Genomic DNA, 17,534 nt, shown 5'->3' with positions numbered 1-17,534 from the left:
TCTGAACCAAATTCCTCCATAGGACACATAACCTAGGCAGCCCAGCTGCTGAATTAGCTTCTAGCTTCAGAGTTGCAGATATCTGCGTCCCCTCAGGGAGGAGAGAGCTTATCCCTGAATCCCAGCCAGCAATGAAGAGCCCCGGCCTTTTTGCCCACTACTGTCCCCAGGGAAGACGCTGCTTTCCCGGGATTCTTCTTAGGGAGGCCTTTCACTTAAATCTGCCCTGAGAACCCTGGGGCCCCAAGGTGGTGATATCTGCATTATTTGATTAGGAACTCCTTGGCCATTCACCTCTGCCTAAACGGGAACCTGACTTTGGCCTCTCATTCTCTAATTTGGCCTTGGAGCACCGAACCGTCTCCTCCTGCCGTGGTCACTGTACCCTAACCTTTGCCATCCTGGCTTGGTGCCGGTTTGCTCCTTCCTCCCCCACGGTAATCTCTCAATTTCTATCTGCCTGGTCACGTGGTGTATGACTCTGAGAGGAAAAAAGGAGGGGGAGGGAGTAGGAAAAGGAACTGCCAGAGACAACAAAGATAAAAACTTCCATCTGTCTCACATGTTTTGCCTAGAGCCAGAACTGCTCAGTGGCAGAGGTTAAATTCCACGCATTCGGACAGAATTTCCTCAAAAAACTCCTCTTAACTGCAGCTTCTCTGTCTTGCCTCAAGACCCTCTTGCCACCAGCGCCCACCAGGTTGAGACCAAACTCCCAGGACTAGCCAGTTCTGCTGGAGCTTGGGCATCAGCCAAGCTCACGTGCCAAAGCAAATAGAAGAGGGAAAGGGCGCAGAATGGAAAGACCAAAGGGGCATCTCATCAGCACTGCTTTAAAAAAAAAAAAAAAAAAAGCTGTGTTTTTAAAATTCTGCTCAGGCAAAAATATAAATTCTTGAGAAGAAAGTTTTCCTTCCATTTTTTGTTTTATTTTGCAATATTTACAATATTAGGTAGGTTTTATTTTTCCATTGCATGCAAGAAAGTTTAATGTTTGCTATCAGTAAGATAGTTGTAAAACACAAGTGCCGAAAGAAATTAATACTTCACTATATGTTAGATTAGTAAATGGAATGTTTTTCATTACACGCTTATTCATCATTTTAGATGGCTTAAAACGTATTTCCTTTTCACAGAATAATTTCATCATGAGTAGAAATATCTCAGGCTTATTTAACATCTAATTTAAGAGAGGGCAGGGTGTTAAAGTAGAAAAGAAACCAGACTGAGAATCAGAAGCTCTAAATTCTAGTCCTTCTAACAGTGGGACTTCAGGTGAAGTCTCAAACTCCTCATTTGCAAAATGCAGGAATTGAACAGAGACTGTCCATCTTTTGTCGCTGTTGTCACATTTTCTGTTCAGTAACTTGATGTACTAAGAGTGTGGTCCAGTAAAAAAAGGAAATGCACTTGGATTCAAAAGACTCAGCTACCTCTAACTTTCTTTATGACTTTGAGCGTTTACCCTCTCCTGTTTCCTCATCTGTAATAAAAAGGTAATGAAACATATGGTGTCTCAGGACATTTCCAGCTCTAACAAAGAAAAATGTCTGCAGTGCATATGCTGCCTTCCTTTTGCATGTAAAACTTCATGTTTTGTTCCAAGTAGCCTGAGAAAAATAGATGCATTTATGAAGCATTTCCCCTGTGTGCTGGAACACGCATGCTCTCATCCACACGAACAGGGCACCTTTAGCTCCCAAGGAGAAAGCTGTCTTAAGAGCCTTTTTCGCTTCATCTTTCTTCTCCGTCTCCGAGACTGTTCTCTGGAATCCAGCACAAACTTCATTATTACTAGGCTTCATCCTCGTGACCTCCGTAGGCCTTGAAGCAAAGACAACCACACTCAAATCTAGTCTTTGCCTGCTGTTTAGAAGTATACTGCCTAGGTTAAAAAAAAAAAAAAAGTGCCTTCTAAAAGCTAAAAAAAAAGCCATTTTTTGAACAGACTTTAACATTTTCTTACATGAAAATGTGCTTAATCCAAAAATATTTTTGTGTTTACAATTTCTGGACTTTTGTTAAAATGCCCTAACTATTCAAGAAAAGTATCTTTGATTCAAAAGGAAGTCAGAGCTATAGTCACGGGTGGTTTACAGAACATATGCTGGTAGTCTTTCCTTCATTTCAATATCTTGCCATGATTGGTTGTTGAGAGCTACAAATAAGGAAGTCTTCAATTTAGGGGATTTCTCAGTGGAAGTTCCCAGAGCAACACAAGGGAGAGCTCAGGTCAGTTTGGGCAGCATTGCTAGAGCCTGCAGATAAAAGCTTCCAGACTCTGTAACTGACCACGTCTTTCAAGAGCACTAGTCTGTGAAGGAAGACTGATAACCCGGAGAAGAGGTAACCAAAATTTTAGTTGTTTCCTACCAATTCTCAACCTAGCTAGGTAGCCTGCATGTCATAGACTGAAATGTTGCAGATTTGTTCTACTCTTGCTTCTGTAAAGTGAGTAATTTATGACATGATTCGATAATATCTCTGTATTCATTGTCATAATTGGACACTTGGCCCTTAAAAGATGGGGTCCCTAACCAAGACTCAAGATAATTTTTAAATACTGTGATCTTTTTACACTCTTCTCAACTTTTAAGATCAAATTTTTTTTTTTTTAAAGATTTTATTTATTTATTTGACAGAGAGACACAGCGAGAGAGGGAACACAAGCAGGGGGAGTGGGAGAGGGAGAAGCAGGCTTCCCGCCGAGCAGGGAGCCCGATGCGGGGCTCGATCCCAGGACCCTGGGATCATGACCTGAGCCGAAGGCAGACGCTTAACGACTGAGCCACCCAGGCGCCCCTTAAGATCAAATTTATGTCTCTACTTGAAATGGTTTTTTTAAGTTTATATCTGTAATATATAAGCCTTCTCCAACGAGTGGTTTTTATAACATAATGTAAGACTTAAAAGATATGTGTTTGGCATAATTAAGTTGTATATAGCTTACTAGGTTGAACAGTAAACTAATACTGTATATATTTGTACTTTTGGGGGACTCAATTTTTAAAAAATCAATTCTGGCCTGATCCAGGGTGTCCATTCAAAAATTAACTCAAGGTTAGTATTTTTTCATCTCCTAAGAAACACACATAAATGAATATTTTTTTACAGCAAAATATTAACCTTACAGACAACATTGCATTTCCTATCTTAGAACATTTAAACTTTCACCATGGTAGTAATCCAGTCTTATTGGTATCAACTGGTCTTTATTTTCACAATCAAAAATGAATATTAAAGATTATGTAGTATTTTCTTAAGAATAATCCTAAGAAAAGTTGATAATTTGGAAAGATTAAACAGTGAAAATCATTATCAACACCAATAGCTGCCGTTTATTGAATGTGTGCCGGAGAAAAACAGTCACAGGATCTTCCAGTTAGTAAGTGGCAGAGCAGAGCTCAAACCTGAATTCATATTGCTTCTTTTTCTTATGACTCTGTTACCATTGCTCTGCCCTCTTACAATATTGAAATCATATTTTGAGATGTCTTTTCCAAAGTGCAGAGTGATGGGGGGGCAGGGAGGAAGATGACTTGGCCAAGGTCACAGATCAGCCAAGTCACTCGTAGAAGCTTAGAAGTCATTTCAAGGTCTCCCTTCTGCTCACTCTCCCACCCCATTCCCCTCATTCCTTCCAGGATGCACTTCTACCCATGCACAGGTGTACATATTAGTCTACTTCCATGCAGTGGGGGACATGGTGCTGTGTACTACGTCCAACCTGACTGAGGTTCCTGCAAGCAGCTAGTTAGGGCCCCAAAGCAACATCCAGTTACTTCTTTTAAACACTTGTGACAATGAAAGAGATGGCCACTGGAAAATTTAAAATCAGTTTGTTAAATTCTGCCCAAAAAGTCCTAGTTGGAATTTCATGGAACTTACACATTAATTATGATCATCCTTACAGTAGAGAACCTTTCTGTCTGCACATATTTTTTTCTCTCCATGTATTAAGGCCTCGGAAAACACCACAGGTTCTTCATTTATTATAAAATGTATTTTATTTAATGTATTTTATTAATGTATTTATTATAAAATGTATTCCAATATATTTTATCTTCTTTGTGTATAGGGTTGGGGATGCTGTTTGGATAAGGACGTTCTTTCCACTGTATTTTCTAACTAATTATTGCTAGCATTTAGAAAAGTTCTTGATTTCATATTTTTATCTTTTATCCAGCTATTATATTGATCCTCTATTTGTTCCAAATTGCTTTAGGTAATTCACATGGGATGCCTAGTTAAGAAAAATATAATTTTTTCTCCTCTTTTTTTTCTTCTCACCAAAACTTCTAGAACAGTGTTTAATAACAGAGGAGATAGCAGCTAACCTTGTCTTGTTCTGATCTCAGTGGGAATTTCCCTAGTGGTTAACATTAAGAATGATGATGGCTGTTGGTATGAGATAAATACGTTTATCATAAAAACCAAATAACTACCAAATCTACTTCTCACTCTATTTTACGAAAGGTATATCAAGACTTCATGTTAACCTATATTCCATGTCTTTTTGGTATTATTAGAGATAACTGTAAGGTTTTTCTACTTTAAGGGAGGTAATGCTCTGCTGTTACACAATGCAGTAATTGCCTTATTTAAAAATTCTATGTTATCAAAAATCATGCCTCCATAATAAAGGTAGGTTTATAATTATAAAGTATATTTAGGTATTGCTCTAGTTAAAATAATAAATTAGTTGATCAAAATGAACCAAACCAAACCTACACATTTCCTCATTCTCTCTTTAATCCACATGCATAGATGCCTCTTCTCTATTATTTTGGCTTCACAATTCAGTTCACAACTCAAATTAACAGAAAAGAATGAAAACAATGTGGCGTAGCCAAGGAACCCTATCCAGGCAGAGCAACCAGATACTCAAACAAAGCAGCTGTTCCTACGCTTTGTGCAAAAAAGCTTTCTCCCAATGATGACTGTGCTAGTTGCAAGCCACAACTGTGTTATAACCAACAGTGATATGCAAAATGTGTGTCCAGATTAATTAATCTTACACCAATTTATGTTAAGAAAACATATGCTAAAAGAAATCTGTAATTTGTTGGGAACTTTTGCTTTCATTTTCACAGGTGAAATTAATTTGTATTTTTATTTTTTGATAAAAACACCAAAGTTTTCCATGTTCTAAAAAAGTTTAACGAGAGTTATCTGCTCCTTGAAAAGTTTAAAGAGCAAATCTTCACACTGTTTGTCCTTGGCACCCATTTTTGGAAGTAATTCTCTAAAAGCTTTCCAATATTTTCTACTGTTATTGATCTAGCTGGGTTGAATGTTATTTTTTCCACACAGTTTAGATGGTTTATAAATGATCCTTTTCATCACATTTTTCAAAGGTATTAGCATACACAGTATTCTCTTGTATTTTTGCATCATCTCCATAACTATGTAGATAATCTTTTTCACTACTACTTTTGTTCATTAATGTTTTCTCTCTTCTTTTTTTTCCTGATTGGACATGTCAAAGAATTTGTCTCTTGGATTTAACATTTTATGATTCGCTCTTTTTTAAAATAGTTTTTGCTTTTATCTCTATCAGTATTTTCTCTTTTTTGAGATTTATTTATTTATTTAAGGGGGAGGGGCGGAGGGAGAGGGAGAGCGAGATTCTCAAGCAGACTCCCCATTGAGCAGGGAGCCTAATGTGGGGCTTGATCTCTGGACCCTGAGATCATGACCTGAGCCAAAATTAAGAGTTGGAAGCTGAACCAACTGAGCCACCCAGGCGCCCCCATCTTTATTAGTATTTTCTTAATGTCTCTTATTAGACTACAGTATTTTACTTTTTCTTTTTTCAATTCTTGAGTTAAATGCTTATTTCATTTATTTTTATTCTTTCCTGTTTTTTAATGAAAGTATTAAGGCTAAGAATTTCCTGAGCACCATTTTAACTACATCTTACAACTTTTTATAGGTTACTTTCACATCATCATTATTTTATGGTTTTAATTGTAGTTTTATTTCCTCTTTGATCCAAGAGTTATCTAGAACAAGCAAGTTTTTTTCAGTTAATAGCCTTTGTTTACAACAGTTTTAGATTTAGAGAAAAACTGAGCAAACACAACAGAGTTTCCATATTACCACCCTGCCTCACCTCATCACATAATTTCCCTTATTTCTAATATCTTACATTAGAATGGTACGTGTGTTACAATTAAGGAACCAGTATTGACACGCTTTTATTAACTCAGGCATAGTTTATTCAAATTTTCTTATTTCTTTCCCTTTTTAAAAAATTGAGGTAAAATTCATGTAACATAAAATTGAACATGATAAAATGAACAATTCAGTAGCATTTATTGCATTCACAGTGTCGTGCAACCACCGCCTCTATCCAGTATCAAAACACTTTTATCACCCCAAAAAGAAACCCCGGGCCCATTAAGCAGGTGCTCTGCCTTCCTTGCTCCCCTCAACCCCTGGCAACCGCCAATCTGTCCTTTGTCTTTATGGATGTACCTGTTCTGGCTATTTCATATAAGTTAAATCATATAATACGTGACTTTTTCTGACTGGCTTCTTTTACTTAACATAATGTTTTCAAGATTCAGCCACGTTGTAGGATATATCCATACTTTATTCCTTTTATGGCCAAGCAATATTCTATTGTATGTATATACCACAATTTGTTTATCCATTCATCTATTGTTGAGTAGAATAGTTGGGCTGTTTTCATTTTATGGCTATTGTAAATAGTTTTGCTATGACCATGTATTTATATGTATTTGTTTGAATACCTGTTTTCAATTCGTCTTGGGAATATACCAAGCGGTGGAATAGTGGGTCATATGGTAATTCTGTTTGACTTTTTAAGGAAGAACCAAATAGTTTTCCAAAGTTGTCAAACCATTTTACATGCCCACCAGAAATGTATGAGAGCTCTGATTTCTCCACATTCTTGCCAACTCTTGTTATTTTCCATTATTGTTGTTATTATTATTATTGCTATCTTAGTGTATATGAAGTGGTACCTCATTGTGGTTTTGATTTACATTTCCTTTATGACTAATGATGTTGAGCATCTTTTCATGTGCGTGCTGGTTATGTGTATAGTCTCCTTGGAGAACTGTCTGTAAGTCCTTTAGCCATTTTTAAATTGAGTTGTTTGTCATTTTGCTGTTGAGCTTTAAGAGTTCCTTATATATTCTGTATTCTTAGAGTCTTATCAAATATATGATTTGCAAATATTCTCTCCCGTTCTGTAAATTGTCTTTTGATCATGTCTTTGATAATATCTTTCAATGCCCATTTTTTGTTAATTTTTATGAAGTCAAATTTATTTTTTATTTTCTTGTTGATGATTTTGGTATCATATCTAAGAATCTATTGCCAACTTTAAGGTCATAATGATTTACCTGTATGTTTTGATCTAAAAGTTTCATAGTTTTAGCTGTTACATTTAGATCCATTTTGAGTTAATTTTTATATATAGTGTGAGAAAAAGGGTCCACCTCCTTCTTTTTATTATGGCTGTGAGTTGTCCTAACATCATTTGTTAAAGAGACTATTCTTTCTTCATTGAATAGTCTTGGTGCCCATGTCAAATATCAATTCACTCAATACATATCGGTTTATTCTTCACTCTTAATTATAGTCCATTAATCATATGACTATCCATATGCTAATACCACGCTGTTTTAGTTACTGGAGCTTTGTAGTAAGTTGTTAAATTGGAAAGTATGAGTCCTCCAATTTTATTTTTATTTTTCAGTATTCTCTTGGCTACTCAGGGCCCCTTGTAATTCCATCTGAATTTAAGGATCAACTTTTACATTTCTGACAAAAAAAAAAAAAAAAGGCCATTGGAATTTTGACATAGATTACATTAAATCTGTAGATCACTTTGAGAAGCATTGTCATCTTAACAATATTAGTTCTTTTAATCCAAGAACACAGAACGTCTTTCCATTTATTTAGATATTTCTTCATTCTTCATTCGTCTACATGTTTTGTAGTTTTCAATGTACAAGTGTTTTACCTCTTTGGTCATATTTATTCCTAGATATCTTATTTGGGAGATGCTATTATAAATGGAATTATTTTCTTAATTTCTTTTTTGGATTTTTCATTAATGATGTATAGAAACACAACTGATTTTTGAGCATTGCTCTTGTGTCTTGCAATTTTGCTAAACTCATTTATTAGCTCTACTAGCTTTCTTGTAGATTCTTTGGGATTTTCTATATATAAGATAATGTCATATGCAAATAGAAATATTTTTACTCCTGGTATGCCTGACTGGCTCAGTTGGTAGAGCATGCAACTTGGGGTTGTGAGTTTGGGACCCATGTTGGGTGTAGAGATTACTTAAAAATAAAATCTTAAAAAAAAATAAAAGAAATATTTTTTCTTTTTTCTTTTTTTTAAGACTTATTTATTTATTTATTTGAGAGAGAGTGAGCACAGGGGAAAGAGGCAGAGGGAGAGGGAGAGAGAATTCAAGCAGACTCTGCGCTGAGTGTGGAGCCCCACACAGGGTTTGATCTCACGACCCCGAGATCACGATCTGAACTGAAACCAGGAGTCCGATGCTCCATCAACTGCGCCACTCATGCCCCTTTATTTTTACTTCTTTCTAATTTATATGCCTTTTATTTCTTTTGCTTGTTTAATCACTCTGGCTAAAACTTTCAGGACAATGTTGCATAGTAGTGATGAAAGGATGCATCCTTGTCTGTTCCTGTTCTTAGGGGGAAATGTTTCAGTCTTTCACTATTGAGTTAGTTGTTAGCTGGAGGTTTTTCATAAGTACTCTTTTTCATGTTGAGGAAGTTCCCTTCTATTCCAGGTTTCTAAGTCTTTTTTTTTTTTTTTAATCATGAAAGAGTGTTGGATTTTGTGAAATGCCTTTTTTGCATCAATGGAGATCATCATGTGGGATGTTTTTTCTTTATTCCATAATGTGGTGTATTACACTGAATAATTTTTTTTTTCTTTAACCACCCTTGCAGTCCAGGGATAAATCACACTTTGTCATGGCATAATCTATTTAATATGCTGTTGGATTCTGTTTGTTAGCATTTTGTGGAATTTTAAATCTTTATTCATAAAGAATATTGGGGTTTTTTTTTTAAAGATTTATTTATTTATTTATTTATTTATTTATTTATTTATTTGACAGAGAGGGAGAGCACAAGCAGGGGGAGCAACAGGCAGAGGGAGAGGGAGAAGCAGGCTCACCGAGCAGGGAGCCCGATACAGGGCTCGATCCCAGGACTCTGGGATCATGACCTGAGCCAAAGGCAGATACTTAATGACTGAGCCACCCAGGTGCCCCAGAATATTGGTTTTTAATTTTCTTTTTCTCTGGTGTTTTTGTCTGGCTTTGATATCATGGTAATGCTGGCTTCATAAAATGAGTTAGGAACTATTCCCTCCACCTCTATTTTTTTTTGAGTTTGAGGAGAGTTGGTGCTAATTCTTTTTTAAGTGTCTGATAGAATTCTCCAGTGAAACCATCTGGCTCTGGACTTTTCTTTGTTGGGAGGTTTCTGATTACTGATTCAATCCCTTTATTTGTTATAGGTCTGTTCAGATTTTCTGTTTCTTCTGTTTGAGTTTTCATTGTGTGTTTCTAGGAATTTCTACATCTCAACTATATTATCTTATTTGTTGGCCTATAATTCATAGTAGTCTCTTAGAATCCATGTTATTTTTATTTGGTTGGTGGCAATGTCCCCACTTTCATTTCTGGTTTTAGTTATTTATTATTCTCTTCCTTTTTTTCTTATAAGTATAGAAAAATTTTGTCAATTTTGTAGATCTTCTCAAAGAGCCAACTTAGACTTCATTGATTCTATTGCTTTTTTTTTTTTCTATTTCATTTATCTCTGCTCTAATCTTTATTATTTCCTTCCTTCTGCTAGCTTTGGGTTTAGCTTGGTCTCCTTTTTCTAGTTCCTTGAAGTGTAAAGTTAGGTTATTGATTTCAGAGCTTTCTTCTTTTCTAATGTAGATGTTAACTACTATTAATTTCTCTCTGAGCACTGTTTTCACTCATCCTGTAAGGCTTGGTATGGTACAATTTTGTTTTCATTAATCTCTAAGTAAATCTAATTTCCCTTGTGATTTCCTCTTTTGATCACTAGTTTAAAAATATGTTGCTTAATTTGCACATATTTGAATTTTCCAGTTTTCCTTCTGTTATTACTGTCTAGCTTCATTCATTTTGGTTGGAAAAGACACTTTGTATGACTTCATTCTTTTTAAATATATTGGGACTTTTTTGTGGCCTACCATTTGTTTATCCTGGAGAAGGTTCCATATCTACTTGAGAAGAAAGTGTATTCTGTTGTTGTTGGGTGGAATGGTCTATATATGCCTGTTAGGTCTAGTTGATTTATACTATTATTCAAGTCCTCTCTCTTTCTTGATCTTCTATTTTTCTACCTATTATTAAAAGTGATGTAGTAAATTCTCCAACTGTTATTGTAGTACTGTCTATTTCTCCCTTCAATTCTATCAATATTTGCTTCATATATTTAGGGGATCTATTGTTTGATGTGTAAATGTGTATAATTGCTGTATCTTTTTGATTAGTGACCCTTTTCAATATATAATGTCCTTCTTTGTCCCTTGTAACAGTTTTTGACTTGAAAGGTATTTTGTGTTAATATAACTACCCCATGTTTCTTTTGATTACTGTCTGCATGGAAAATCTTTTTTCCATCATTTTAGTTTCAACTTAGTTGTGTCTTTGGATCTAATGTAAGTCTCTTGTAGTAAGCATATAGTTTGATCATGTTATATTAACCATTCTGCTAAATTTTGCCTTTTGATTAGCGAGGTTAATTCATTTATATTTAAAGAAATTACTGATAAGGAAGGACTTACCTCTGCCATTTTGCTATTTGATTTCTGTATGCTTTATACCATTTTTCTGTTCCTCACTTCTCACATTAGTGCCTTCTTCTGTGTTTAATTGATCCTTTGCTTTGTACCATTTTATTCCCTTCTCATTTTATTTTATATATATATATATTTTTTTTAGATATTGTTTTAGTGCTTACTGTGGTGATTACAATTAGCAATTTAAATTTATAACTATCCAATTTGAATTAATACCAACTTAGCTTCAATAATATGCAAAAACTTTATTCCTATACAGCTTAGTTCCTATAAACCAAAAATATAATTATGCTTGCTTTCATGTTCATCAATGTAATTGTCTTTGCCAAATTTTTTTCTTTGTAATCCTTTCAATTATTGTCTAGTAGACTTTTATCTAAGCCTAAAGGACTCCCTTTATCATTTCTCATTGGGTAAATAAGTCTACTAACACTGAACTCCCTCAGGTTTTGATTATCTCAGAGCATCTTAATTTTTCCTTCATTTTTGAAGAATAATTTTGCCAGATAGAGAATTCTTGGTTGACATCTATTTTTTTAGCACTTTAAATATGTCATCCCACTGCCTCCTAGACTCAATGATTTCAAAGTGAAATTGGCTGTTAATCTCACTGAGGATCCCTTGTACATAATGAGTCACCTTGCTCTTACTACTTTCAAGATTCTTTCATCTGTGGCTCTCAACAGTTTGATTATAATGTGCTTTGGTATAGATCTCTTTGAGTTTATCTTACTGGAGTTCATTGAGTATAACATTTGGAATTTGACAAGAGAGAAAATGAGGAGAACCATTAGGAGGCTAGTATGGTACATAAGAATTGATGGTGGCTTGAACAAGGGGTGGCAATAGGGACAGAGAATGGCAATGAAGACAGCGTGTAACAATGAGGACAGAAAGTATATGCATGCAAGAAATGTTGCAGAGGAGTACTCATGCGAATTACCTTATTGGGTGACAGATTAAATGTCAGGAAGTAAGAGTTTTATATTTTTGTTATATGGGGCAATGTTTTCTTTTCTTTCTTCCTCTATTAATGTGAAAATAAACATACAATTTTGAATTCTACTTGTAGTTACTTACCTTCACATTAAAAAAAAAAACCCTAAAATAATATGTCTAATTATCATAGTTAGAATGACATCCTATCTATCATTTCCTTATTTTTACAAGTAGAAGATAAGAAAAATAGTAAATTAGAACTTTTCACTTCTGCCACCTCTCTTCCACCCACTTGAGTTTTTGTTGCTATAAACAGGAATTTTAGAATACATTATTATTAAATTATTTATTTATACGTGTACCTTATATCTTCAAAATTACTTTTAATAGCCTTATTATATTTGCTACAAATTTTCACTTAATCTAATAGTTATTTCCAATATTTACAAATATTTCTTTTATCTCAGAATTTTACCTTTCCTTTTTAAAAAAAATTGATTCCCTTCTTCAACTATTTCAGGAAATGAGTGGTATAGTTCTGAAACTTCAGGTATCAAAGAATATCTTTGTTTTCATTTCCTATGTGAATGATAACTTGGGTGGTTATAGACTTTGTAAGTTAAAACTCTCCCATGCATCTGTAGATGTTATTCTAATCAGCTTCTGAAGTTTAATGTTGAAGATAGTCTATTTTTCTTTCTTTGCAAGTAATTAATTCTTTTCTTCCTGTATTCTTATTGAATTCTTACCATATTTTAGATTTAGGAAAACTTCCCTTACCCTCTCAAGCCTGGACTCCAGTGTGTTTTCAAAGTACCCTATACTGACCACTATTGTAATATTATAATACCACATTGTGCAGCAACAGTCTGCTTCTCCTATGTATGTTACCCACAACAGACACTAAGTTCTTTTAAAGTAGGACTGTGTCTTGGTCATCTTTGCATCCCTAACTTTTAGCACATAGCAAGCACTCACAAAATATTTGCTGAATAAATAAATAAATTGATAAATCATTTCATATCAAAATTTTTATCAGGATATGTCAAAGTGTTTGGTCTCTTTTCACTAATATGTTTCAAAACTTATGCAGTCCTTTTCATCTCCAATTGCTTTGGATATATCTTCTGATATATCTTTGGTTGCTATTTCTGTTCTATTTACTCTGATCTCTTCTTCAGGAAAAAGTTAGAGCAGTTTCTTTCCACTATCCATTTCATGGTTTTCATCTATTTGTCCTTTTGATTGACATTTGAGAGAGTTTTTCAGGCTTTTACTCTAATCACTGATTTAATATTCTGCAGTATTAGATTCCATTCTTGACTATGTTCAAATCATATTTTAATTTTGCCATTGCATGCTTTATGTCCTTACAGCCTTAACTTACCCAACTTTATTTTTATTTCTCCCTGCCTCTTAACTAGGTCATTCCTTTTCTTAGTCTAATATCTTGTCTAATATGACATCTCTTTTTTCACAGAAAATGCAAAGCAGATTTTTCCCATCTACTTACACATCTGGTAAACTATTTTCCAAAGTTTCATTGTCTCTGCATTTTGAGAACTCTGTTTTCTTCCTTTATGCAGTATAATCTTTTCAAAGGGATGCTTTGTCTTGTATTTTCTCATTCCAATCATTCTGTAGCCCTTACTAACCAGATGGATTTTCCTTGGTTCTTCTCATTATCTGCCTGATTTCTATTAGTTCCTCAGCACAGATATGGAGCTGAGAGACAAGTAGACATGCACAGATCACAGGGACATTTTTGTCCTGAAGCTGACATTTATTAATTTTGTCACTATAGGTATTGACCTGAGGTGAGATCCCTTACCCTTATTGCCTAGTTATTTTAGGATGAAGAGGAGAATTCCTGGTTAATCAGAAACAATCATTGGTCTTTTCCTTGATAGGAATCATATATGAAAAATTAAAGTCTGAGAAATAGTCAAACCCACAGCTCTGTCTGCTCATTCCCTTTCATTATTGGCTTCACATATCCTTAAATATAGAGCATCACATTTATCCACTTCCATTGGGATCATGTTGGTATACTCCAAACCACAGCTCAAAAAATGATAATAGAGAGAAGTACTAATGGGGGACATTGGGGCAAGGAGGTGTCAAATACTATGTACAGGTCACACATAGTAGTGGGGTTACTGCCCAATTCACTAGCAGGTGCCATGAGGCAGATCATTTTATTACTGTTCTTCAGGCCAGCAGATTTCCTCATTCCCAGGCAACAAAGGTTATGTCCATTTCAGCCCCACAGTTCTTGGAAATGATTGGAAATCCTGTCAAATTTTGTCACTAGATTGCTTGTTGGCAGGGTTACAGCTACTCTTTTGATGCTTTTTTTCTGACTTAGAAAAAGGCATTCCTTTGGGGAAGACTCAAGCCCAAGAGGGCAAAACTTGGCAAGTGACCACCCCTGTCAGCTGGGTGCTCTGTATAGGGCAGAGCCTGCTCAGCCATACATGCTGGATCTGGTCATCAATTCTTCCTTTCAGTGCTATTATGAGTTCTCATATTTTTCTGATTTTTTATTACGCATTTAATTTAGAGTCTGAAACACAAACAGCTAGTCCAGATGTCATCCTAAATCGGAAGTCAACCAGATTCTATTAATAGTGATACTTCACATCAAAGATTTGATGGAGATCATTGATGCATACCTGACATTCCAAGTTGTAGTAAGTGTTTATGCTGGCAGCATTCCTTGTCCCTAGATTTATATTCAGAACGCTCAATAAAATATTAAGCACTTTTGAAAATAGAACCCAAAATATTTTTAATGAGCCTGCAGTTCTCATTTTCATCCCATTCTACCCCATAGTACTGCTTGCTAACCTAACGTATATTAATATATTATGAGTAAAGGAAAATTGAAGTGAAATTATGTCTTCTTTTAAAGGACTAATCCTCAAATAAATGTCTCAACTCAATTCCTAACCTTAATAAAATATACTATATGTCAGTTCTAAAAAATTCATCATCATTATAGAAAAAGGAAAATGTTTGACATTATCTTAGCCTAAAATTCATCTACTTACCCCAGCATTCATGCATGTTTCACACACTGGAGAAATATGCAGCCATTTCTCTTTATGGTTACAACACATCATGGGATTGAAACGAGAGAAAAATATATATTTAAGTAATGTGTATGTTTAATTTTTTTATACCTTATTCAAAGCTCTTAACACCTCCACATTCAAAATGCTTATGCATTTAGTTTTAGATTCTGGGTGTATTATTAAACTCCACTGTTTCAATTAGAAATCACCAAAGCAGCTCTTTCAATTTGCTCAAAAGTTGGATGAGTTAGACTTCATTAAAATAAAAAAATTTCTGCTCTGCAAAAGACCCTGTCAAGAGAATGAAAAGACCAGCCACATACTGGGAGAAAATATTTGCAAAAGATACATCTGATAAAGGACTGTTAGCCAAAATACACAAAGAACTCTTAAAGTTCAACAAGAAGAAATCAAAGAACACAAATTTAAATGGGCCAAAGATCTTAACAGATATCTCACCAGAGAAGATATACAGATAGATGGCAAATAACCATATGAGAAGATGCTCCACATCATATGTCATCAGGAAAGTGAAAATTAAAACAATGAGATATACTACATGCCTATTAGAATGGCCAAGATCTAGAACACTGACAACACCAAATGCTGGCAGGGATGTGGAGCAACAGGAACTCTCATTCATTGCTAGTGGGCATACAAAATGGTCCAGTCACTTTGGAAGACAGTTTGACAGCTTCTTTCCAAGCTAAACATACTAAATATACATATGATCCAACAATCCTACTCCTTGGTATTTACCCAAAGGAGTTGAAAACTTATGTCCACACAAAAACCTGCACACAAATGTTATAGGAGCTCAATTTATAATCGCCAAAAATTGGAAGCAACCGAGATGTCCCTTAGTAGGTTAATGGATAAATAAACTGTGGTACACCCAGACAATGGAATATTATTCAGTGCTAAAAAAGAAACAAGCTACCAAGTCATGAAAAGACACGGAGGAAACTGAAATGTACATTACTAAGTGAAAGAAGTCAATCTGAAAAGGCTACATACTTTTTGATACCAACCATAGGACTTTCTGGAAAAGGCAAAACTATGGAGACAGTAAAAAGATGAGTGGTTGACAGAGATTAGGGGTGGGAGGGATGAATAAGTGGAGCCCAGAGGATTTTTGTGGCAGTGAAACTACTCTAGTATAGTATGATACTACAATGATGGATACATGTTATTATATATCTGTCCAGGATGAACCCTAAAGGAAACTATGGACTTTGGAAGACAATGTTATGTTGATGTAGATTCATCAGTTGTGACAAATATACCACTCTGGTGGGAGATGTTAATAATGGAAGAGATTTGGGGCGTCTGGGTGGCCCAGTCGTTAAGCATCTGCCTTCTGCTCAGGTCATGATCCCGGGGTCCTGGGATCGAGCCCCGCATCGGGCTCTCTGCTCTGCGGGAAGCCTGCTTCTCCCTCTCTCACTCCCCCTGCTTGTGTTCCCTCTCTCGCTGTGTCTCTCTCTGTCAAATAAATAAATAAATAATCTTTAAAAAAAAAATAATGGAAGAGATTTCTGCATAAGTTGGGATAGCGAGTATATGGGAAATCTCTGTACCTCCCACTCAATTTTGCTATAAACCTAAAACTGCTATAAAAAAATTCTTTAAAAAAACAGTGCTTTACTGTCATATTTAACTCAATTACTTGTTATAAGAATCTGTTCAACTGATCACAGTGATATACGAGAAGTTTCTGTTTGTTTAAACATTTTTTTGCAATATGTTTTGGCTTTGACTTTTAAAAGTAAACCGAATATTAAAAAGTGCACTGTAACTTGGTAGGTTTTTAAATCTTGGATTTACAGGCCTAAGTAAAGAAGTACAAACATCCATAGCTCAGAAGTGTAAGGAGGAAGTGTGGCAACCAGAACCTGAGCCTCCTGCTCTAACAGAGAAAAAATACAATCCCAGGAAGAGCAAGATGCTGGGCTCCCCTGAGAAGATAGCAGCTTCTGAGTTATATGGGACTATATGACTAGAAAAAATGGAGCTCAAGAATTCCAGACCTAGGCTTGAATCTTTCAGGATGAATAAAAAATCATTGGCTGAAGACTTAATCAGGCATGGATTGGCCAAGATCACCAGGACAAGAAAGTTCTCAACTTCAGAAATTTTGTCAAGTCTATGGATATAAACTATGTTCTAGAGCAGGCTATGCCTGATAACAACATATAGTATTCATGGTCATTTTAATCCAGGCTCTCAAACTATTACTTTGATGTCCTTAGTATGCTTGTGCTTGGTGAGGAGGTCTTTTTCAAACATTATCAACCCATGTCAGATACGTGCAAAAGTGGTGAGATTTTAAAAAATATTCTTAAGTTAAATAAATAAAATAGGAAGCTTCTTATTACTATGGAAGCTTCTGAGAGCGCTACATGCATTCAGCCAGATGCAGTCATGCTCCAATCAATGTGGATAAGTCCTACACTTCAGTCCTCTCAGGAAGCTTCCACCTGTGCCATGAATTTGACTGCTATTTTCGTGCAAGGAATCTGACGGAAAACCTTCGTGGTGGCAAGGAGCCAGACTGATACGAGTGACTCTGGACAATATCTTTCGTTTGAAGAGCATTCTAAAATTTACCAGGTGCTTTTGCTTACATTATTGGATTCATCCTCACAG

The 17,534-nt window shown here is 35.3% G+C and overlaps 1 protein-coding gene across 2 annotated transcripts in view; it reads left to right on the top strand.

The window, feature by feature from the left end:
• Window positions 1-2,186: 2,186 nt before the first annotated feature.
• The window catches only part of TANK (TRAF family member associated NFKB activator), a 94,696-nt gene continuing 79,348 nt past the window's right edge, over window positions 2,187-17,534 (top strand). For both annotated transcript variants that reach the window (XM_081814317.1, XM_031030822.2), the window contains exon 1: window positions 2,187-2,346. The gene's annotated coding sequence lies outside the window, so the exon portion shown is untranslated. The remainder of the gene's footprint in view (window positions 2,347-17,534) is intronic.

Source organism: Leptonychotes weddellii, chromosome 3 (genome assembly GCF_054177405.1).
Source record: "Leptonychotes weddellii isolate Sample4059 chromosome 3, ASM5417740v2, whole genome shotgun sequence".
In the NCBI taxonomy this organism is placed as follows: domain Eukaryota; kingdom Metazoa; phylum Chordata; class Mammalia; order Carnivora; family Phocidae; genus Leptonychotes; species Leptonychotes weddellii.
Note: the sequence above shows the minus strand (reverse complement) of the source record. Positions and strands in the feature narration are given on the sequence as shown.